Here is a 25,641-nt window from a genome sequence, read left to right as displayed (position 1 = left end):
GCCAGGACATTAGGGGGCTTGGCTGGAACAAGGGGGCTTCAAACAAGTAGGAAATGCTTTCTTCATTAGAGAAAAGGCCACAGAGTACTTTGCAAGATAAGGAAAGGTGCCACCAGATTAGGACTCAAGGGAATTTAGGAATGCATTCTGCCTACTATGTGGAATTTTAATTAAAAATCCAGACCTCAATTTCTGTCTGGAGCATGTTGGCAGGGAGAAATCCCGAATCCCCTCCCTGAGCGCAAAGGGGTGCAGTGCCCCTTGCTGGCCTGAGGGCACGTACCATGCTGTTGACACTCAGCCTGTGGCTCCCTGGAGTCCAGGTCGGCATTGGTTTGGGGCACTCAGCAGCTCTGCTGCCCACTTCTCTGCAGCTCGGACCTGCCTTGTTTTCCTCCTTTCAGCCAATATTTTGGACTCTGTAATCAGCTTAGGTGTCTAATGATTCAGCCATGGCTTAATTGGCCCTAGCTGCTGGTTGCTATGGCGATGAAGCCAGCAGCTCTGCTCTCTAAGTTGAAATGAGGGAAGCGGAGTTGGGAGGGGGACAGCAAATGGAGAGGTCCAAGATTGAAGGGGAGAAGACTCTAACTAAGCTAACTGATAGTCTTTGCTGATTAGAAGCCCATAAACACTGGCCCCAGGGCCAAGGCAGTGGGAGGTGGAGCTTACCTGGGAAAATAAAACATCCTAGACAAAGGAAAAGGTTTGTACTAGACACCTTCCCAAGAAGTAATCCAGGGGGAGAGAGAAAGTTCTACTCTTCAGGATCTCATTATTGGTTTTTGAGGACACAAAGTTATGGGGGGTCTGAGGTCAGCCTCCCAGGAGTCTAACACTCCTCAATTTTCAATCCTGACCAGTCACTGAGGCTGACAAGTGGGAGGGGCCTGGAATTAAATCACATGCTGGGTAAGAGCTGTGCAGTCCAGGGCTCCTGATGACCTTGCCTGACCTTCCTCTCTGGCTTAATCTGCCTCCCTTTGAGACCAGGATGGAGCTCCCCATTTCACAAAGACCTGAAGCCAGGAGGACAAGCAGCCTGCCCAGGGACACACAGTCCCCTCTGGGATGACACAGTGGTTCTCCTGGCTTTTCCTATAGACCAGGCAAAGGGCATGTGGACCAAGAACGTGAACACAGAGATATTTATCTATTCCAAGTTATCCCAAGGTAGGTTTTGAAAATATATGTTTAGGGAGAAGTGGCTGACAATCTGCCTATGGCTTCTCCTTGAGGAAAGTCCCCATCCCTCCCCCTCTTGCCCCCTCCTCTTGCTCAGGATAAAGCCTCCCCCTGGAAGTCCTTTCAGGATCCAGTCTCTCCCCTACTGGTAGGCAACACTGTTCCCCTTGAACACACAGTGCAACTATTCTGAAGACCCCATGATCAGGCTGCCAAACCAGGATTATAGATCCAGATGGAGCCTACAGGAAGGGGGTGGCCCTGTGTCTGGACGTGGGTAGTCAGCGAAGTCCCCTGGAACACTGACTGGAGCTGCCTTCCCACTCTTTCCACTCAGTGCAGCTCAACAACCTCACCCTTCACAAGCAGGAAAGAATCTCCCACTTGGGTCCTTCCTCTCGGGGGGTCATGGTCTGTGAAAAGCCATGTGGAAGGAAAGGGACATACTTTCCCTCTGTTTCACAAGTGAGGCAGAGATCCGCATGGTCAGTGCAGGACACTGATAATATGTTCCTAAATGTGGACGCATGAGTGAAGGTGCCACTCTCCCTTTAAAATCCCGACCCACCATCTGACATAGGTCTCTCTGTTCCCACATTGTCATGTGTGACAGTCTGCCCTTGTCCTAGGGCCTTCAGTTTTCTGTAAAGAGGGCTTGGGGGACTTTGGCTCCCCGTAGAGGCATCCCCAGTGTTTTGACTCCCTGTGTGAAGGACAGACCCCTGTCTCAGGCTGGACCTTTCTCTCCTGGCTGGTCGGAGGGAGGGGGGAGCAACCTGTCCTGCACACACCAGGGGGATCTGCTCCACCTCTTGCAAGAGTGAGACCCACAGAAGTTCTTCCATTCTGCAGGGTGTTGGGGGGGGACCACACAAAGGCAGGAGCTGGGAGATCATCTTGAAGAAAAACAAGCCCCTCCCTTCTCACTGGAGGAATCTCTGCAAATCTATTGTACATCTATGCCTTTGCTGGGAAATTGCAGTTGAAAGGCAGCATCTGCTGTGGGTTCACAGGGTACCAGTGGGCATCATTACAGAGAAGCTGAGTGTGTGAGGAGATCATGACCCCGGTTTGTCTGTATGGGATACAGTGATCCGTTTGTCAGGGAAAACTCTTGCAGCATCCTGAGATAGAGGGCAATGTTAGTATGTGATAGAGTAACCAAAGAAAAGTAATTTCAGATGGTTCAGGGATAGAGGTTGCTTCAAAGAACATTAGCATGCCTGCAGCTTTCTGAACATTCAGAGAAACGATGGTCAACATGGCCCTAAGGTGATCAAATTTTTTATCTTTCTTTTTTAAAAAAAATGTTTATTTTTAGTTGTAGTTGGACACAATACCTTTGTTTCACTTATTTCTTTTTATGTGGTACTGAGGCTTGAACCCAGGGTCTTGCACGTGCAAGGCGAGTGCTCTACTGCTGAGCCACAACCCCAGCCCCTTTCATCTTTCTTTTAATTCAGCTTTGAATATATGAGCATTTGTTTGCCCTGAGTTTGACAACTGCCATACTACTCAAAACAGATGCTACTGGATCACTCTTTCCCACAACAGGAAACACATTCTTTAAAAATGTCCAATAACCTTAACTGAGGGCATCGACATGTTTATAATACCAAACATGCAAAAGTGGGCACAGGTCACATTCTACATTCAAAGAAAATAACAAAATTATAGCCCAGAACCTTAACACCTTAAAAAGTATAAACGCATTCAAAATCACAGCAGGAGTCCACACAACATTACTGTGAATGAAAACTCTCTCTGACATACATCATGAAGATTGAAAGCTTTAAGTGAGTCGATAAGCATGTTTCCACACAATTGACCAAATACAATTTGTTCTGTCTCAGAAATTAAGGAATGTAAAAGTAATAAACAGTGAGGCAACGATGTGGAAGTAACAATTATATTTTCAAGGAATGTGTCATGATGTGGGGAAGGGGAAATATCTTAATTATCTGTGGTCATGAGGTAAAACCTTTGTTTTGTTGTACCAATTGCTTGTACCAATGTTCTGTATCTGTGTATTTTGTATTTTATTAATGGGATTTCAAATATTTTATGTGTCAGTATATACTGAATGTTGTCTATGAGATTATAACAAGTGTAGTAGTGTACTCTCATCTTGGAGTATCTCCCTGGGCTGGAGGAAATGTGTCCCTAGACCTGGGACTGGACAGAAACAACGGGACCTAAGTGGCCTTGTGCTAAATCAATGTGTCTAAATGGAGAATCAATCCTCATCAAGATAGACATCCAGAGGCACAGGGCAGGGAGATTTATAACATGGCTACAGAAGGACTTTCCCCATTCTCCACCTCAAGAAGGAGCTATGCAACTTTATACAGAGCTGGGAACCCTGACGTAGGAGTGTTTATGCTGTCCCTGAGATACCTGGAAGGACTGGCCCTGCTTTTCAATGCCTCTTACTGTCACAGCCCAGCACAGCCAAAGGACAAAGACTGGTAGCACAAAGGGACCTTATTCCAGTGCATGCACTGTTTGTGCATCAAGAGGAGCTACAAGCCTTGGAGCTTCAGAGATCTGGCTCCATTCCTGGACTGCTTGAGGCTTGGGGAGGAGATGGACCTGACATATTCCTTAATAATGATCATTATCAATATCTAATCCTAATAAATAAAAGTCTTTCAAAAAGGAAAGCACTGAGCCTGGATTATTTCTCTGGTAAATTTGATTAATCCCTTAGGGAATAAATGATATCCATTTTCCAGTAATTTCCAGAAAGTAGATAGATATGGAATATTCCTAATTAATTCTATGAGACCAGGATACCCTAATATTAAAGCCATATAAGGATATTGCAAATAAATGAATATCTAGAGCAACTTTTCCCATGATTATAGATATAAACATTCTCAATAAAATACTAACAAGCCAAATACAACAACATAAAAAGAATTATACACCATGGCCAAAGAACTTTATGCTATGACCTGTTGTAAACAGAACATCCTTAAAAAATCAATTAATAATGGGGCTGGGGATGTGGCTCAAGCGGTAGCGCGCTCGCCTGGCATGCGTGCGGCCCGGGTTCGAGCCTCAGCACCACATACAAAGAAAGATGTTGTGTCCGCTGAGAACTAAAAAAATAAATATTAAAAAAAAATTCTCTCTCTCTCTCTCTCTCTCTCTCTCTCTCTCTCTCTCTCTCTCTCCTCTCTCACTCTCTCTTTAAAAAAAATCAATTAATGGGGCTGGGGTTGTGGCTCAGCAATAGAGCGCTCACCTAGCACATGCGAGGCACTGGGTTCGATCCTCAGCACCACATAAAAACAAATAAATAAAATAAAGGTATTGTGTCAAACTATAACTAAAAAACAAATATTAAGAAAATCAATTAATGTTATTCAGCACATTAATAGGCTAAAGAGGAAAACAATATGATCATATCAATCAAGGCAGAAAAAGCGTTTGACAAAATCCAGCACCCAACTTTCATTCATGATAAAAACTCTTTACGATAATTAGGAATAGGGCTGGGGTTGTGGCTCAGTGGTAGAGTGCTTGCCTAGCATATGTGAGTCCCTGGGTTTGATTCTCAGCACCATGTAAAAGTAAATAAATAAATAAAGGGATTGTGTCCATCTACAACTAAAAAACATTTTCAAAAAATAATCAGGAATAGGGCTGGGATTGTGGCTCAGAGGTAGAGCGCTTGCCCTGCACGGGCCAGACCCGGGTTTGATCCTCAGCACCACATAAAAAAAAAATAATAAAGGCATTGTGTTTTGTCTATCTTCACCTAAAAAATAAATATATTTAAAAAAAATAATAATAATCAGGAATAAAGGAAAGCTCCTTCAACTTCATAAATTATATCTACAAAAGAACAAGCTGTTAACATCTGATATCACTTTTTAATGTCCAGGATATACATTTTATAATTTATATTAATAAATTCTTTCTTCTCTTTTTCATCATCACTCTTGCCAGAGCATTGCCAATATTGATATCTTGTAAAAAAATCCACTTATTTATTTTGTTTGTTTTGTGTTATTTATGAAAATATATTATTATGATAAGAACAAGACCATGAAATTCACCTTCTAAACAATCTTTAAAGTGTGAAGTACATTATAGTTGACTATAGGTACAATGTTCAACAGATCTCCAGTGCTCATTCATCCTCCTTGACCATTGATTTGTAACCCCTTTTCCCCTCCCTGCAGCCCCAGGAAACCACCATTGTATTTCTTAATACCAGGAACTTCACTATTTAAGTGCAGTCTTAAAGTATTCATTTTTCTCTGACTGGCTTATTTCGTTTAGCTTGACATCCTAATAGTTCTTGCATGTTTGTCCCCATTGCAGAATTTACTTTTTTGGAAAAGTTGAATGGTATTCCACATTTGGTTTACACAATTCACCTTTTGATAGGCATTTAGGTCATTGCCACATCTTGGCTACTGCAAATCATGCTGCACTGACTATACAAGTGTTGGTATCTCTTTGAAATCCTGATTTCAATTCTTCTTTGTGTGTGGGGGGATAATACAAAATCTATTTTCTACAAATGTATACAAGTCAAATGTTAGTGGAAAAATAGAGTCATTGACATTGTCAAAATATTCCCTGTACTTTAAAAAAGTAAATGATTTTGTGATTCTTATAAAACATTATTTCTTTAAGAGAAGATATATCTAAATTACATTGTTCACATACATTTCATAATAATAATCTAATGGATACACCAAAAAGCCCTTAGGGCTGCAGCCCTTATCTTTTCCTTCTTGGTATCTGTAGAACTAGACCTAATTAAGGCATAGTCCTGACAAATGCTGATATCCTTAAGCCTGGATATATGCATACATATGCTTAAATATACACACTAAGGTCTAATGTTAGTAAATTAAAACATGCAAAATGCTCAGTCTTTTCACTCCAATGATACACTGCTGATTTCAATTCTTTTGAGTAAATACCAGAGTAAGAATACTGAATCATATGGTCATTCTATTTTTAATTTTTAAGGAACCTCCAAACTATATTTCATAGCAACTGTGCCATTTTCTGTTCCCACTAATTGTCTACAAGGGTCCCAATTTCTCCATATCCTTGTCAACACTTATTGTCTTTAGTATTTTTGGTAATATCCATCCGGACAGGTCTGAGATGAGTCTTCATTGTGACTTTGACTTGGATTCTCCTGATACTTTTTTTTCATATACCTGTAAGTGACCTGTATATATTTTTAGAGAAATATCAATTCAAGTCCTTATCCCAATTTTAACCAAGTTGTTCATTTTTTTCCCTATTGAGTTTTAGGATTTCTTCATATTATTTTTTGGATATCAGATATATGGTTTGCAAATATTTTCTCTTATTACATAAATTGCCTTTTCAATTTGTAGATAACTTCCTTTGATGTGCAGAAAATTTTTAGTTTAAAATAGTCCTAGTTATTTTATTTTTCTTGCCTGTGCCGTCAGTGTCATATCAATAAAGTCTTTGCCATGATCAATGACATGAAGCTTTTCCCCTGTGTTTACTTTTAGGAATTTTATAGTTTGGGGTCTTACTTTTAAGTATTTAATACTATTTTAGTTGGTTTTTGTGAACAGTATAAAATAATGATCTGATTTCATTCTTTTGCATATGGATATCCTGTTTTTCCAACACAACTTGTTGAAGAGACTATCTTTTCCCCATGATATATTTCAAGAAGTATAATGTCTCTGGCTTTGTTCTTTTAAGGTATGATGCAGCTTTTTTTTTTTTTTTTTGAGAGAGTGAGAGAGGAGAGAGAGAGAGAGAGAGAGAGAGAGAGAATTTTTTTTTTAATATTTATTTTTTTAGTTATTGGCGGACACAACATCTTTGTTGGTATGTGGTGCTGAGGATTGAACCCGGGCCGCACGCATGCCAGGCGAGCGCGCTACCGCTTGAGCCACATCCCCAGCCCATGATGCAGCTTATTTGTGGTATTTTGTGGTTCCATATGAACTTTAGATTTTTTTCCTGTATTTTGCATAACAAATGCTATTTGGATTTTGATAAAGTTTGCACTGAATTTATAGATTGCTTTATGTAGTATATACATTTAAACAATATTAGTTCATCTGATTCATAAATACAGGATGTCTCCCATTTGCTTGTGTCTTGTTTAATCTCTTTGATCAATATTTTGTAGTTTTCTATGTACAGGTTTTTACCTTTTTGGTTAAGTTTATTCCAAAATGTTTTATTCTTTCTGGTGCTATTGTAAATGGGACTGTTTTACTAATTTTCTTTACATGGAGTTCATTGTTATTCTGTAGAAATGCAACTTACACAGCCCAGCTTGGTGAGTGTATGACTATAATCCCAATGATTAGAGAAGCAGAACGATCAAAAGTTCTGGGGTAAAACATCCCTGGGTTCAATACCCAGTACCAAAAAAGAAAAAGAAAGAAAGAAATGCAACCTAATTTTGTGTGTGATTTTATTATCTTCAACTTATTCGATTTATTAGTTCTAACAGATTTTTAATGGATACTTCAGCATTTTAAATATATATAAGATCATGTTATCTGCAGAGAGGAACAATTTTACTTTTCCTCATTCTGATTTAAGTACCTTTTCTTGCTTGATTGCGCTAGCTAGGACTTCCACTATTGTATTGTATAGAAGTGAAAGTAGGTATCCTTGCCTTGTTCCTAATGTTAGAAGAGAAACTCATTTTGCATCATTGAGAATAATGTTACCTGTGGGCCTTCCTATACAAACTTTATTATATTCTCTAGCTAGTTTGTTATGTTTTTATCACGAATGAGTTTTAAATTATTTCAAATTCTTTTTTAGGTATCTGTTTAAAAATTCATGTAATTTTTTATTCTTTATTATGTTAATGTGGTATATGAAATTAATTTGTTTTCATATGTTGAACCATCCTTATATCCCAGGGATAAATTCTACTTGGTCATGGTGTCTGATTCATATAAGGTGCTGTTGGATTTGGTTTACTAAAATGTTGTTGAGGATTTTTGCATCTATGTTCATTATAAAATTGGCCTATAATATTCTTATAATTTTCTGTTTTTGAGAGAGAGAATTTTTAATATTTATTTTTTAGCTTTCGGTGGACACAACATCTTCATTTTATTTTTATGTGGTGCTGAGGATCGAACCCAGTGCCCCGTGCATGCCAGGCGAGCATGCTACCACTTGAACCACATCTTCAGCCCTTCTTATAATTTTCTAGTCCAGCTTTTCTATCAGGGTAATGCTGGCCTCATAAAATTAGTGTGGAAGTACTCCCTATTTTCCAATTTTTTGGAAGAATTTAAAGAAATATTGGCAATCAATGCTCAGTAGAATTCATCAGTAAAGTCATCCTCTTAATGGGCTTGTCTTTTGGGGAGATGTTTAATTGTTACTTCAATCTCCATACTAGCTTTAGTTCAGGTCAGACTTTCTATTTCTTAATAATTCCTTTTTGGTAAACAGTATGCTTCTAGATGTTTATCCATTTCTCCTATGTTATCAAGTTTATTGCCCTATTACATTGTAATCTGTTAAAATCCTTTTTATTTCTGTGGCATGAGTCATAATGTCTTTTTTTCTGATTTTATTTACTTGGTCTTCTAGTTCTATTGTGTGTCTTTTCCTTTCTTGCTGCCGTTCTTTATATTTTTGTATCATTTTCTCTTTTCCTAGTTTAGCCAAAGGTTTGGCTTTATCTTTTTGAAAAACTAACTCTTGTTTTTCTTGATTTTTTTTTCCTATGGCTTTTTCTATTTTCTTTGTTTCTCTTCTCATCTTTATTATTTCCTCCCTACTCCCAATTTTGGACTTAATTTGTTTTTCTTCTAGTTCCTTGATGTGTAAGGTTAGTTTGCTTATTTGAGATCTTTCTACTTGTTTCATAAAAGCATTTATTGCTATGAACTTTCCTTTTAATAAAGCCCAGAAATTTTGGTACACCATATTTTCTGTGTGTGTGTGTGTGTGTGTGTGTGTGTGTGTGTGTGTAGGCACGTGCCCATGTGCACACATATGTAAGATATTATTTTTATTTCCTTTTTTATTTCTCCCTTGATCGGATGACTGTTTATGACCATGTTGTTTAATTTCTATGTATTTATAAATTTTCCATTTTCCCTTTAGATGCTGGTTTCTAGTCTTGCTCCCTTGTGATCAGAAAAGATATTTGGTATAATTTCAATCTTCTTATATTTGTTAAGACTTGTTGTGTGACCCAACATTTGACCTATCCTGGACAAACATCCACCTGTACTTGAGAAGAATGTGTTTTCTGTTTCTGTTGGGTGGAATGTTCTGTATTTATCTGTTAGGCTGTTAGGTCCACTGTTTTATATTTTTTCAAGTGCTCCACTTCTTTATTGTTCTTCTGTCTGGTTATTTTCTTTTGTCTAGATAGTCTTTTCTTTGGCCTACTACTGAAATTGGGTACTGAAGTCTTCTGCTATTTTACTGCTATTTCTCCCTTTTTTTTCTTTTGTATTATTTATATTTTTATCTTTGAATTTAATGAGTTGGCATCAAAAATTAGCTAGTCATTTTACATTTAAGGAATAAAACCTTTAAAAAACAATACAAAGAGTGAAAGTGACAGGGGACAAAGAGACATGAGTGGTAGAAAAATAAAGTTAAGAATAATAGAATATTTTATAGAATAATTCTATAAAATCAGCCCAGTGTGCTGATTCCCCATGCTTTCTTTTCTAAGAAGCAATTTATCTGCAGCCCTGACTGCCTTAAGTGGACAGGTTATATCACATTCCTCAGCAAACTACCTGTTATCTACAGGAGAAATGCAGGTCCAAAATAATTTCAATAAGAGGAATTCAAGTTACCGTGAAGGGTAAGATTTTTGTGATGCTTTTAACAAACAAGATCCTGGAACTCAAGGAGATAAGGATAATTCCTCCTAACCATAAAATCTAGAAGAATATATGGTTAAGAATCCAATTGGAACCTATTAGCATGGTCCAAAGTGAGCTAGAGCTGTCATGATAGTAGGGATTTGAAAGTCTGATGTCACCCTGCCATCAGTCAACAGTCATGAGGTGGCCCTGGGCAGGACTCTCTGGAAACTTCTCTGGGATCCCCAATAAAACTGGAGTGCAGGAGAGGCACACTGTCCCTTTCTTTTCTGAATGAACTCCCTCCCTCCCTTGAGAGTATCCCCTTTCCCTTTTCCTATCCCTTCAATAAACTCATGCTAGTTACTCTAAGCAACATGTCTGAAATCTTTCTGATTTGATCCCAAGAATCAGGGTTTGATGTGGGGGTTCTTTGTACTGCCTCAGTTTCCTGGAATGCCTCAGACCCATAACAAAATGATTTTAACCAAGTTTATACTTCTTTTTGCTGCTATGTTTTTTAATTGATTTTATTTTTTTAAATACATGACAGCAGAATACATTACAATTCTTATTACACATATAGAGCACAATTTTTCATATCTTTGTATATAAAGTATGTTCATACCAATTCATGTCTTTATACATGTACTTTGTGATTTTTTGCATTGCAATTCTTATTACACATAAATACCACAATTTCTCATATCTCTGTTTGTATATAAAGTATGTTGATACCCAATTCGAGTCTTCACACATGTACTTTGGATAATGATGTCCATCACATTCCACTATCCTTGCTAATCTCCTGCCCCCTCCCTTTCCCTCCCACCCCTCTTCCCTATCTAGAATTCATCTATTCCTCCCATGCTCCCCCTCTTTACCCCACTATGAGTCAGCCTCCTTATATCAGAGAAAACATTGGCATTTGTTTTGGGGGGCATGGGCTAACTTCGCTTAGCATTATCTTCTCCAAGGCCATCCATTTACCTGCAAATGCCATTATTTTATTCTCTTTCATTGTTGAGTAATAGTCCATTGTTTCTTTATCCATTCATCCACTGAAGGGCATCTAGGTTGGCTTCACAGCTTAGCTATTGTGATTGTGCTGCTATAAACATTGATGTGGCTGTGTCCCTGTAGTATGCTGTTTTTAAGTCCTTTGGGTATAGACCAAGGAGAGGGATAGCTGGGTCAAATGGTGGTTCCATTCCCAGATTTTCAAGGAATCTCCATACTGCTTTCCAGATTAGCTGCACCAATTTTTGCTGCTATGGCTTTTAACAATTCATTTCATCACATCTTATTGCAATGTGCAAATGCATTTGCAATGCATAGCACATTCAGGAGAACTAAATTTAAGGAAGTACATATACTGTTAATAGTGGCCTTTGGAAGAAAGTGATTTACCTTTTATTAAAGAAAATACAAATTACCTAATAGTGTTATTTAACTACTTGTTGCCACAAGAATCATCACCAAAGTTTTCTAGAAATAGGTCCACATAAGAAATAAATATTTAAACAATAAAAATAATAAAAATGTTCCTTAATTTTAGCAAGATCTTTTCTTTATCTTTTTTTTTCTTTTGTACCAGGGATTGAACCCAGTTTTTTTTTAACCACTGAGCCACATCCTCAGCCCTTTTTAATTTTTATTTTGATACAGGGCCTTGCTAAGATGCTTAGGGCCTCATTAAATTATGAATGCTGGCTTTGAACTTGGGATCCTCCTGCCTTAGCCTCCTAAATTGGTGGGATTACAGGCATGCACCACTGCACCTGCTATGGATCTTTCCTTTTTCATTGCTAAGAAATATTTTAATAGTTATAAAGCAAAAGCTGTTATGAATCTAGATAGCTAAAACTGTATTTCTGAGTTCAAGCTTCAGATAAGTATTTTGTAAGTAGTTTTCAATAAAATATTCCCCCTACCCCAAATCTTGCATTGTTTCTTACAAAACTTTGGTCAAGAGTGGAAATATATCCAGCCAGATGTATATGCCATACAATAGCAAGAACAGGAGGGCCCAACTAATAACTCTGGGTTTTAAAAATAGAAGGCAATTAAAATATACTCAAAGTTACTTTAAGGGCTGGGGATGTGGCTCAAGCGGTAGCGCGCTCGCCTGGTGTGCGTGCAGCCCGGGTTCGATCCTCAGCACCACATACCAACAAAGATGTTGTGTCCGCCAAGAACTAAAAAATAAATATTAAAAAATTTTCTCTCTCTCTCTCTCTCTCCCTCTCTCCTCTCTCACTCTCTCTTTAAAAAAAAAAACAAAGTTACTTTAAGAAAAACTTTCATAGGTTAATAATGAAACAGTTACAAAGGTTAAGAAAATACTAATATCAAAGCAGAAACGACTACAATGTTAAAATAGACAAAAATTTCTATACAAGAACATCTTTTAAAATTAAAAATAAAGAACACAACACATGAGTCACGATGATTTTCCTGTTCTACTTATGAATTTTAGTCTTTGTATTTATAAGGTCAGTTATGTTGATATCTAGTAGAGTTTCTTATGACACCTGATGAAGTCTCATTCCAACTTTATAAGATGGATCTTCTCCCAAGAAACCTGTACATTTTGGTTACATCTTTGTCATTGTAAAATTTCAAAGTAGTGCAATATCGCCATGATGTGCTGAGGCATGAAGACATATCTGGTATACATAGTGCCATCCCCACACTTGAAACCAGCATAGAATTGAACACAGTCCACTCTCAGGGCTTCAGCATGTAAAACACGGTGACCAGCAGGTACTGGTAGTAGAACCAGACATTTATTTCCAGGCCTGTGCCAGGCCATCCTGCCATGCACCTCCTGTGATGTAGCCACATATCAGTCTTTCTAGGATCTTTCTAGGATCCCAAGTTTTCTGTCAGTGCTTCCTTTATATATTTAGGTCCTCCAATAATGGGTATACATTTATATATTTATAATTTTATACCTTCTTGGTGAATTGATCCTTTTATCATTGTAAAATGTCTTTCTCATATGACAGCTTTTAACCTAAAGTGTATTTTGTCTGATATAAATATAACCACTTTTACTCTCTTTGGGTAAAAAATTGCATGGAATATTTTTGCCACCTTTATTTTCAGCCTATGTGTGTCCTTAAATACAAATCAAGTTTCCCATAGATTTAATATATTTGGGCCTTTTTCAAAACCATCCTTCTCCTCTTGGTCTTTCGATTAGAGAGTTTAATTTACATTTAAAGTAATTATCGATAGGAAGGATTTAATATTGCCATTCTATTAGTTGTTTTCTGCTAGTCTTCTTATTATTTTGTCTGTCTTTTCCTCTCTTGTTGTCTTCTTTATGTTTTATTTTTTTGTATTAAAATTCTTTGATTAATTTTCCTTTTTGTGTGTGAGAGGGAGACTTCTTAGTTATTTTTTGTGGTTACTATGGAGTTTACATAAAATATTCTATAGTTATGAAAGTCAGTTTCCAATTTGACCTTCATATGCTATCAGTTGCTATTTACTGTCCTTTGGTTTCAACTAGAAAAACTACCATCAGAATTTCTTGTGAGGCTTGCTACTGGTGATGAACTCCCTCATCTTTTATTTGTCTGGGAAAGTATATTTCTCCTTCACTGTTGAAGTAGAGTTTGGCTGGGCATAAGATTCTTGGATGATGTTTCTGTTTCATCACTTTAAATGTACAATCATATATATATATATATATATATATATATATATATATATATATAGAGAGAGAGAGAGAGAGAGAGAGAGAGAGAGAGAGAGACAATAATAAGTCCACCAATTTCATATCAAAAATCATGGAATTGGAGCTGGGCACGTAGCACACACCTGCAATCCCAGCGGCTTGGGAGGCTAAAGCAGGAGAATCGAGAGTTCAAATCTAGTCTCAGCAACTTAGCGAGGCCCTAAGCAACTCAGTGAGACCCTGTCTCTAAACAAAATACAAAAATAAGGCTGGGGATATGGTTCAGGGGTTGAGTGCTCCCGAGTTCAAACCCTGGTACTCACCCACCCCAAAAAATCATGGATTGGAACACAGTACTGTGGTATCTTTAAACTGCTAAAAACAAATATTTGCCAACTTAGAATTCCATATACAACAAAGAGTTCTTCAAATATAGGCAAAATAAAAATATTTCAGATATAAAATATGATTTTTTTCCTCCAGTAAGACTGCCTAAATTAAATATTGAAAGAAATTCATTAGGATGGATGAAGGAAAATATTCCCAGATAGAAATCTATATGTTCAGGAAGAAAAAGAAGCACCAGAAATGATAAATATATGAGTAAATACATAAGGGATTTTTAAGATTCATCATTTCAGATATAAATCTGTAAACTATATCTATTTTAAAATATTTTAAATACCACAGACATTTACAATCAAAGATGAAATCACTACACTGTGGGGATTATAGAATTGTAGAAGTAAAATATCTAACAACAAAGTGTGCAAAGGATGGGAGTTGCTATATAACTGTGCCAGGCACTGTTTTAGTAAACAAATATCAGTCATCACTTCCCTCCCAAAACAAGCCAGTATTGCATCTCTTCCAGGGCAATAAAAGCAGAACTGAGGAAATGAGATTTAGGATTTCACACTCTCAAACAGTCTATGGAACTCTCCTGCCCTTGGCTTTCCTTAAGATTGCATGTAGGCAGTTTAAGTCCAGAGAATTAAAACACATTATTTCTCTATTTTACTGTACAGTGCAGTCGTTTCTGGAACTGAACTACCTGGGTTAGAAATCTGTCTCCACAACTTCCAATGTGGGTGACTTTGTTATGGCACTACCTTTTAGTTGTGCCTTAAAATCTTTGTCTATTAAAGAAGAAAATGTTACTACACACCTCATAATTTTGTTATGAGCCTTAAATGTAATAATTTTTATGATGTTCAAAACTGTGTGTTTGGCACACAACTGGTGCTTAGTAAATGACAGCCACTACCACCACTACCATCATCATCATCCTAGAACCCCTGAAAAATACTATGGGAGAAAAAGGAAAATGAATACAAGAGCAATGAGCCAGAAGTCACACCTGAGGAACCCTTATTCCCTGACTCTGCTCCCAGAGAAAGCATGTGAGAAATTGGCCTGAAGACCCACCCAGCAGAGTTGGTTTCATCTGCAGCAGGAATAAAGTCAAGGGAAGGCATTGTGGCCTGAATCAAGTAGGGATAGGTTTCACATAGTGGAAGAGGCAAAGGAATCATCATTTTAAAATATCAAATCCCTACTTGACCCTGCTGGAATCTTCCTCCAAACTGGAAATCCATATCCAACAAAATGAAATTATACAGTTATCTTAAGGGCCTTGTTATGAAGAAAACAGAAATATCATGATGGAGAGAGTTAGAGGAAGGTTTGTTTGAAAAGGAGAAATAAGCCCATTTGTATGCTATTGAGATTATACAAGGGGAAAAGGAGATAATTACAAGATTTGGAATGGAATCTTGTGCACAAGTGGGTTTTTGACTTTTACTTGAAGCACAGAGAGTTAATCTGTGGTAACATGTAGGGAGGGAAAATATATAGGTATAGACCTCATAGATTTGTAGATGTGATGGAAGAAGTATGCAACTGTTTCTTCAGATCAATAGGAAATAAGGTTATCAACCGAGAGTGGAGATGAAGAAATTGTTCCAGATTTGAGGACAGAAGACAATATATAAAAATAGTCATTTAAAAGGGTGAAAGACAATAGCCAAGTTATGGAACCAGCTCAGATGTCACCAATAGATGAATGGATTAAGAAAATGTGGTACATATATACATAATGGAGCTTTACTCAGTCATAAAGAAGAATGAAATTATGGCATTTGCCAGTAAATGGATAGAAATTGAGACATTATATTAAGTGAAATAAGCCAGACTGAGAAAATCAAGGGTCAAATGTTTTCTCTCATATGTGGAAACTAGATCAAAAATAAGGAAAAGAAGGGGAGGATAAGATATCATAAAGATATAGAAAAGAACAGTGAAGTAGAAGAAGGAGATCAAGAGGGAAGGAGGAGGAATGAAAAAGGAGAGGACTAGCAGAATGAATTGTACAAAATCACATATGTACATATATAAATATACCACAGGGAATTTCACCTATGTGTATGTGTGAAAAGCACCAATCAAGGAAGGATAATGGATGAACAAGGAGAGGATCAGTAGAATGGGGTGGGGGAGAAATAAGGACTGAAATGGAATGGGTCAGATTCCATGCATGTATGATTTTGTTGGAATGAACCCAGCTATTATGTATACCTGTAATGCTCTAATAAAATAAATAAATACGGGATGAAGAAATAAATTGACTAAAGAAAGACCACTAGGTCTTAGCAAAGGCATCTATTCTAAGCTTATTAGCTTAAGATTGTCTCTTCAGGGGTCTTGATGACAGTAAAATTACACATGTATGTTTACAAACATGGTAGGGGTGGGTAAAAGTTGAAGAGGACCATCTCAAAGGGATCCAATGTTTCTATCCATTGCCTTGTGGTCAAAGGTCTAATTATTGTGTACAAACTTAAGCCCTCAACACCCAAGGGGCAAGAGGAAAAAAGAGAATGATGCTCAACTTTTGAGTTTCCCCTGTCCCCTAGATGAAATTGAAAATAAAGGACTGTATTTGAGCATTGAGATGTTTAGTTACCGTCTTCTCTCTGGCGAGATCTAATTTATTTTTCTCAAAAGCCTCACGATTCCATCTAAATGCTCTTAACTGATAATCAGTTTCAGTGAGTGACTCACACTTCTAATCTGTGCAGGTGCTTATTGCTACAGTGATGTGTACAGGAATTACACTCCAACAGTGAAAATAAGAAGAAACCTGAGAGGGGAGAAGGGAGACGGGAGCATTGTGTATGGGTAGCACAGAGATTTAAATATAAATTTATCTTAATTTTACCAATGAACCTTGGTGACTAAAAGCCTGACCTGAAGAGCTTAAATATGAGTGCTGGGCCTTAGAGAATTTTAATTAGACATGATTTTTTGCAAGAAACAAGCAAGAAGGTAAACTTTTCACATGCTTAGGGCTCAGGACTCGTTCAGGTACCAATTTGAAGGGAATCTTAGAGTTCTTAAATGCCAGGTAGAGCTGGAAGTTTTTTTTAATCCTTCTTTTCTATGGAAATACTGACAGAACTATGTCTAATTCAGCCAGAAGCAGTGGTGCATGATTGTAATCCTAGCTTGTCAGGAGGCTGAGGCAGGAGTACAACTCCTAGTCCAACCTGGGCAACTTAGCAAGATCCCGTCTCAAAATAAACAATTTTAAAAGGCTGGAGATACAGTTTAATGGCAAAGCTCCCATGGGTTAAATCCCCAGTACTGCACACAAAACAAGTATGCATAATTAGAATAACAGAAAAGAGAGGAGGTGAGAGGACATGAAGGGAAGGAAGGGAAGGGATGGGGACAGCAAGAGAAGGAAAGACCACTATCTATCTCTCTCCCTTCCTTCTATAATATCAATAACTTTTATGGAGCACCTACTTTGTGCAACACACTATGCTAAGTATGTTTCATGTTTCCTCACTAAGAGTGAACAATAAGTCAGTCACCTTATATCAGAGAAAACATTTGGCATTTGTTTTTGGGGGATTGGCTAACTTCACTTAGCATTATCTTCTCTAACTCCATCCATTTACCTGCAAATGCCATGATTTTATTCTGTTTTATTGCTGAGTAATATTCCATTGTATATATATGCCACATTTTTTATCCATTCATCTACTGAAGGGCATCTATATTGGTTCCACAGTTTAGCTATTGTGAATTGTGTTGCTATAAACATTGATGTGGCTGTGTCCCTGTAGCATGCTGTTTTTAAGTCCTTTGGGTATGGTCTGAGGAGAGGGATAGCTGAGTCAAATGGTGGTTCCATTCCCAGTTTTCCAAGGAATCTCCATACTGCTTTCCATATTGGCTGCACCAATTTGCAGTGCCACCAGCAATGTATGATTGTGCCTTTTAGTGGGGGAGGGGGAGCACAGGAGGAATAGATGAACTCTAGATAGGGCAGAGGGGTGGGAGGGGAAGAGAGGGACAGGGGTTAGCAATGATGGTGGAATGTGATGGACATCATTATCCAAAGTACATATATGAAGACATCAATTGGTGTGAACATAATTTACAAACAGATATGAAAAATTGTGCTCTATATGTGTAATAAGAACTGTAATGCATTCAGCTGTCATGTAGTTAAAAAATAAAATCAATTAAAAAAAACTTATTTCATACTGCAGGTTTTCCACAAAGAATTATCACAAAGTGCTATTGGTAGCAATTCTAAATGATTATCTTATCTCAATAAAACCATCCTCCATTAAAAAAAAAAGAATGAATAATAAGACAATGGAGTAGTTCCCACTGATATATTTATTTTATAAGAAAGATGTTTAGAAAATGCCAAATGTCTGCTTTGATATAAAGAGAACAACTAAGAACAGAACAGGAAGAAAGAGCATGAGGAAAAGACTACAGTAAACAAAGACGAATGGGGGGAGAGAAACGGAGAGAGAAGGGAAAGCATATGGAAATGGTAGGAGACCTTCAAGGATACATAAAATTATAAGAGGTTATGAGGGGCAAGGGGGAGGGAAAAAAAAGGGAGAGAATTGAACAACAGCAGGGGAGGTAGAGAGGGAAGATGGGAGGGGAGGGGAGGGGAGGGGGGATAGTAGGGGATAGGAAAGGTAGCAGAATACAACAGTCACTAATATGGCATTATGTAAAAATGTGAATATGTAACAGATGTGATTCTGCAATCTGTATTTGGGGTGAAAATGGGAGTTCAAAGCACAATTTGAGTCTAATGTATGAAAGATGATATATCATGAACTATGTAATGCGATAAATAATCAATAAAAAAAATTAAAAAAAAAAAAGAAAGATGTTTAGAAAGGTAAGAAACTTGACTTGAACCCAGGAAATCTACTCTGGCACCAGCACTCTTAACCATATTGTGATTATGGTGTGTGTGTGTGTGTGTGTGTGTGTGTGTGTGTGTATAAATGGTGATAATTTCACATAAATGGGACCTTATTTTATATATATACATATATATATATATATATTGTTCTCTCTATAATTTACTTTTTGTGACTAATGGTATGTCATGGAGCTTTTATCATGTAATTATAAAGAGATTCTATACATATCATAATGTGCCATCATTTTACTTTACTGTAATTTAACCAGTCCCTTTTGATAAATATTTGAGTCATTTGCATTTTATTTTACAATTACAAATACTTACATAATTAAATCTATATTTTTGTGCATATATAGAAGTATTTATATCACATAGATTTCTAAAAATATTCTGTTCCTTTGATTTTTCTTTTATTTCTGTGTCAGTATCATATTGCTTTAGTTACCGGTCTCTTACAATGTTTTGATATGTTACTGTTTTTTTAAAAAACATGTTTTTATATTTCACATTTTCTCCACAGTTGAATTGGCAATAATCTTGTCAGTTTCCAACAAAGAAATTACATTGCTTGCTGATCTTTTATAATGACATTTAAATATTTTAGATTAATTTAGGGTATAGTAAGATCTTTTTAAAATTAAGTCTTTGTGGATACACTCTGATTACATGTCAGTAGCAGCCATTTTCAGTTTTTTCTCTGAATTTTCTATTTATAACTTTTAGACATGTTTATATTGTGTTTTTCCATCTTCCATACTGATATCAATCATTATTTTGTTAAGTATATTAAACTTATTAAAATGTTATAAATCTGGGCTGGGGTTATGGCTCAGAGGTAGAGCACTCGCCTACCATGTATGAATCCCTGGGTTCAATCCTCAGCACCACATATAAATAAATAAAATAAAGATATTTTTCAAAAATAAAAATGTTCTAAATCTGTTTTCATGTATAAAGTGGAAAACACACTGCCTGGATTCTAATCTTGGTTCTACCCTTTGATAGTTGTGTGACATTACTCAATGTCTCTTTGCTTCAGTTTTCTCATCAACAAAATTTAGGGAATAAAACTATTTACTTCATAGAGTTGTGAAAATTAAATGCATGAGTACATGTAAATTGCTCAGAATCATGCATAGCATATTATAAGCACTCAATAAATGTGAGTCCAGGGAAGGGGACTGCATATTCTCCGACTGTCTCTTTTCCTTGTTATAAAATTAATTCTAACTACATAAAATACATAAATATATTATGTATGTTTAAAAACTCCTCCAAAGGATTGCAAATGATGCCAAATTCTTCTGCTAACAATCCAACTCACAAATCAATATTCTCTTAGTGTTTAACCTGCCATCATTGTATGGAGGGTTTCTACTTCTTGGCTTTTTTTCAATGAACTTACATATACATATTTAGTCATAAAATATAGTTATTATATTGAAGGGTTTCTTTTAACACAAAATTTATATTTCATGTTACATTGTACAATTTTCCCCCTTTAAATTTCACCAATATGGTATAGAAATCTTTCCATGGACTCTCTGTCCTCTTGCAGTGATTACCTTTTCCTGCTCTGATGTCCCTTTATTTCCAATAATTTTATTTTTATTATTAGTTCTTCCTACATATACAAACTTCCATGTAAATTTTATAATTACACATGTCAAAATCTACAAAAAGCCTTAATTGTAATTGTTTGAATTATTAGACTAAAATAGCATATTGGGCTTTCCCAAAATGAACATGGTTTATTCCCCATATATCATGCCATTTTGTAAAATTTTAACATTTTCTAACATAACTTTATTTATTTTTATGTGGTGCTGAAGACAGAACCCAGTGCCTCAAATGTACTCAGTGAGTGCTCTACCACTAAGCCATAACCTCAGCTTTATATTTTTTCTTAAGTTTATTCTGATGCACATTATACTTTTCACACTATGGTGAGAGCTTTTTCTATCAAACATACTGCGTTTTATAGTGGCACCTTACATTTAACTGGTTTTGGAGTCTTCAAATAATGGATTTTTCTTGCTGAAATTTTTACCTCTAAATTTTGTGTGATGCTGAGGATTGAACCCAGAGCCTTGTGCATGTGAGGCAAGCACTCTACCAACTGAGATATATCTGCAGCCCCTAAATGATTTTTTAAATTGTGTCTTATTGCATAGATTTAGGAAAGTTGTTTAGTGTATCTCTGCTCTGCATGCTTATTTATCTGTGTAATAATAGAAATATTGTTGTGCGGATTTTTTTAACATATAAAAGTCTTTTAATAATTCCATCCTTTTCTTAGTTATAAATTTATCAGGAAGACTTCAAATAAATCAAGTGAATTTATAGATTTCCTGATATGTAACTATTCCAGTTATCCTGGATTAAACCACATTCTTAGTATACTGATAAATTTCAATTATTTCCATTCATTTAGAACTTGTAACTCTGAATTTATAGGTGATACATGCTTTGTACTCCTCTACTTTTAACATATACATACACATATACATACATACATATTATTTTAATACAGAAGTAAATAAACACAATGAAGGGGTAGAAAGAAATGGAATTTCTGTTTGGGGAAGAGGTATAAACTTCTATACACTCATGGGCTTCTTAGATTAATATCTCCTACATATCATATGAAATCAAAATTTATTATCAAAAAACAGAAAGCTGGAATCATTCAAAATAAATAAAATATAAACATTACCCAAAGATTACCTCTGGCAAAAATGCTCAATGGACAGATTATTTTACAGGTGAATATTCTTAACACTATAGTATATTTTTAACAGCTAAGGAACAGCTAATTCTAAGATTACAATTATTTCCTCCAAACATAGAAAAGATGGAAATCCTCTCAATTCATTTTATTAAGGAACCATAATATTGATACCAAAACGACAGAAAAAAACTGATAATATAGGAGTGATGACAGCAAAATGACAGACTAGGAAGGTAAGGGCCTCAATTCTCTACAGAAATATTAAAAATCAACAACTGGAGACTTGATAAAATAGCTTTATAGAATATCTGGAAAACAGTTAAAGATCTACATAACCAATATAATGCCCCCCCAAAAAATCAATTTAAAACTACATTCAAAGCAGTAGAAAATTTATGGCATTTTACTCACCATTGCCCCATCCCTTCCTTGATATGACATGGTACACTCTGGAGGAAACATTGGCCCATCTCCTAATTCCCTTCTTAAAACCAGAGGGAACAGAGCAGACCTTATTTATAATATTCTAATCTGTGTGGAGACTACTTGGAGGACTGCTCTCTGTTTCACCTAAGAACTCAGATGAAGAAAATCAGCATAATTCCAATCTCAGGCTGAAAAAAGCCATGAAATGGACACTACTTGTGAAAGCTGCAGGGGACTAAAGACATACATATGCCCAGGGAAAGAGATTATGGGAAGAGTAGTACAATAGAACACCTATGGCCCTCATGAGAAACTGAGGTGAGAGTCTTGGAAATTAAGATATTTTAAAGCAGTTCTGCATATGGGAGAATTGAAAAATACACGTGCATAACGTAACGTAAGATGCATACTAAGAAAATAATTTAGAAGACTTTAAGCCTTCATCTTGGGCTGATCCCAAGTCTTGGAAAACATACTGCTAATTGGCATGGGAGGGTCTTCCCAGGCACAGAGGCAGTCTGCAAAAGCTGAAAGTGGTGACCATTCTTTTCAAATATACAATTTTCAATAATACAAGACATAGAAACAGGAAATGTGCCCAATTCAAATGAAAATCAAGGGGGCTGGGGATATAGCTCAGTTAGTAGAGTACTTGCCTAGCATGCACAGGCCCTGGGTTCAATCCCCAAAACCACAGAACAAAAGAAAACAAAAAACAGAAAAAAAAATCAAGTGGCAGAAACCATCCCCGAGGAAGACATAGCCTTTCAATGTAGTACAAAACAAAGACTTTAAAATCACTATCTTAAATATGCTCAATGAATTAAAAAAGAACAAAGACCTAAAGGGAATGAGTAATGATACAATGAACAAAACAAGATTATCAACAAAGAAAAATCATTTTTAAAAAGGAACCACACAGAAATTCTGGTACTAAAAAATTAATAACTGGATTAAAAAATTCAGCCTGCAATGGTGGCACATGACTATAATCTGAGAGACTTGGGTGGCAATTCCAATCTTTGGCCCTTAACCAAAAGACTTGAAAAGATATGTCCACACAAATGCTTGTACAAATGTTTGCAAGTGCATTATTCATAATATCCAAAAAAGTTGGAAATAAGCCAAATATCCATTTGATGAATGCCTAAATGAGTCATGTCCATATCATGTAATTCTATTTATTTCCTTCAAGAATGAAGGAAAATACTAGCTCTCCAGCCATTTTGACAGCTGCTCTTAGTTGGGGGCCATCCTGCATCTAAGGCAGGAAGATGGTGGCCTCAAAAAAAGATGAAAAAGTCTTTGGAGTTGATCAACTCTAGGCTCTAGCTTGTTATGAAAAGTGGAAAGTATATACTGGGGTACAAGCAGACTCTGAAGATGATCAGACAGGGCAAAGCGAAATTGGTCATCCTTGCCATCAATTGCCCAGATTTGAGGAAATCTGAAATAGAGTCCTATGCCATGTTGGCCAAAACTGGTGTCCATCACTACAGTGGCAATAATATTGAATTGGGCACAGCATGCAGAAAATACTACAGAGTGAGCACATTGATCCAGTTGATTCTGATATCATTAGAAGCATTCCAGAACAGACTGGTGAAAAGTGAAACATGAAAAATTTTTCTTTAATAAAACTTGGCAGAACTTGTTTTAAAAAAAGAATGAAGGAAAATAATTAAAACAAATAGAAATGAGCAGGGATGGACTTTTAAAACATTACATACTATGTGAAAGAAGCCAGTCACAAAAGACTAAAAATGTTATCATTTAATTTATGCAAAATGTCTAGAATAAGCAAATTCATAGAGAGAAAATGTAGATTAGGGTTTGCCTACAGCTGGGTGGAGTGAATAAAATAGAGAGTCACTGCTAAAAGAAATGTGGTTTCCTGTTGGGGTGATAAAAATTCTATAATTGATAGCTATATGACTGCACAACTCCATGAATATACTCAAAATCATTTAGTTGTACATTTCAAGTGGGTGGATGGTATGATATATGAATTGTATCTCTCCTCACCATCCTGTGAAAGAACTGACTTACTATACACAGAAGAGAGAAATCAAAACTATATCCTATATTTATATTCCAGTAAACCCTACCTACAGAAAGTCATATTTCCATGGTTTCCTGGTTTTTGTATAATCACCTCTCAATTATTTGCCCTAAATTTCTTCACCTAATTAAGGCTCTTCATTTTGTCAACATGTAAGTTTTGGCAAGGTTCAAGGGATATAGGAGGCCAAGGTCTTCATTTATAGGATCTTAGAATCTTAGACTAGTTTGGTCACTATACAAATGGGGAAATAGAGTCCTACACTGAGGAAGACACCAGCACCAGACCACAAAATATGTTAGAGCTGTGAGTGGTTCCTAGGACACCATGATGGCTGTGTAAGTATCTGTCTACATGAAGTGCTAGGCAGCAGTAAGAGACTGACAAGGCTTTAAGTACCGTGAATACAGTTTGGAAAACAAATCATTGAGAAAGTATGCTCACATCTGGGTATTAGGGGATACGGTAGGAGAGAGGAATGCCCTATATACTTTCTTAAAAGACACTGGTGCCCCCTCTGGCCTAATGTTTGAGGGCACATGATATGGTATTAACACCCAGGCTGATGACTCCCATGGAATCAAGGTGGAGGATGGTTTGCAATTTGGATATTCAGCTGCCCACTACTCTCCAACTAAGATCTGTCTTATTTTCTTTCCTGTCAGTCTCTTTCCTCCATTCAGTATGCTGGGCTGTATAATCAACTTAGGTGTCTAATTACACAGCTATAACTTAATTGGCCCTTGCTGTTGGTTGCTATGGTGATGCAGCCAGGAGCTCTGTTCACTAAAATTAAAAGGAAACCTGAGGTGGAAGGGGACAACATGGGGACAGGGGTGAGGCTGAAATGAAAATACTTTAATAATTCCTCTTGGTGATTAAAATTCCATTTTAAACTCACATTACCTACTCTATCTCTATGAAATTAGAGTCTTAATCAGGATAAAAGGCTTTCAATGGAGACAACTCCAGGGTAAAGATAAGGCTTCACATACTTAGAATCCATGGTGGTCTCAGAGAAAGGCTTTGAAAAAGATACAAAGAAGGATAGAAAACAGGATCCTTGTTTATAAGGGTCTTACTTTCAGTCAAGGTCAATCCAGACCTCAATAGCACCTTCCAATGTATTTTTGAGGCCCTTTTGCATATTTTTGATAACTTCGTTTGTAGACTAATTTTAGATCTATGGAAAAAAATCCCAGATAATAGGCCCCATATAGCCCACATCACTTTTTTGTTATAAATATCTTCTATTAGTATACTTTTTACAATGAATGAGGAAATATTGATATATTATTATCAATTAAAGCTCATATTTTGAGATTTTCTTTGTATTTGATGTATTTCATTTTTAATTGATAAAATGCTTTGACATATGATGGAATGGCTAAATCAAGCTATTTAACATAAGTATTACATTATATATTATTTTTTCTATGGTGAGAATACTTTAAATCTACTCTCAGCAAT

The 25,641-nt window shown here is 36.4% G+C and overlaps 1 long non-coding RNA gene and 2 pseudogenes across 3 annotated transcripts in view; 2 read left to right on the top strand and 1 right to left on the bottom strand.

Moving 5' to 3' along the window:
- Window positions 1-25,641, top strand: part of LOC308638799 — a 227,649-nt gene that overhangs the window by 160,964 nt on the left and 41,044 nt on the right. The window lies entirely within an intron of this gene.
- Window positions 12,622-15,179, bottom strand: LOC308638935 (serine palmitoyltransferase small subunit A-like; annotated as a pseudogene). Its single transcript has 2 exons — window positions 15,130-15,179; window positions 12,622-12,881 (listed from the first exon to the last, which is right to left on the bottom strand). The product of its transcript is annotated as a serine palmitoyltransferase small subunit A-like (transcript).
- LOC308638934 (large ribosomal subunit protein eL30-like) lies at window positions 21,691-23,722 on the top strand (annotated as a pseudogene). Its single transcript has 2 exons — window positions 21,691-21,717; window positions 23,376-23,722. The product of its transcript is annotated as a large ribosomal subunit protein eL30-like (transcript).

This window comes from Spermophilus citellus (genome assembly GCF_964194105.1).
Source record: "Spermophilus citellus genome assembly, chromosome: X".
NCBI lineage: Eukaryota > Metazoa > Chordata > Mammalia > Rodentia > Sciuridae > Spermophilus > Spermophilus citellus.
The sequence above is the reverse complement of the archived record's forward strand: the minus strand, read 5'-3'. Positions and strand labels throughout refer to the sequence as shown.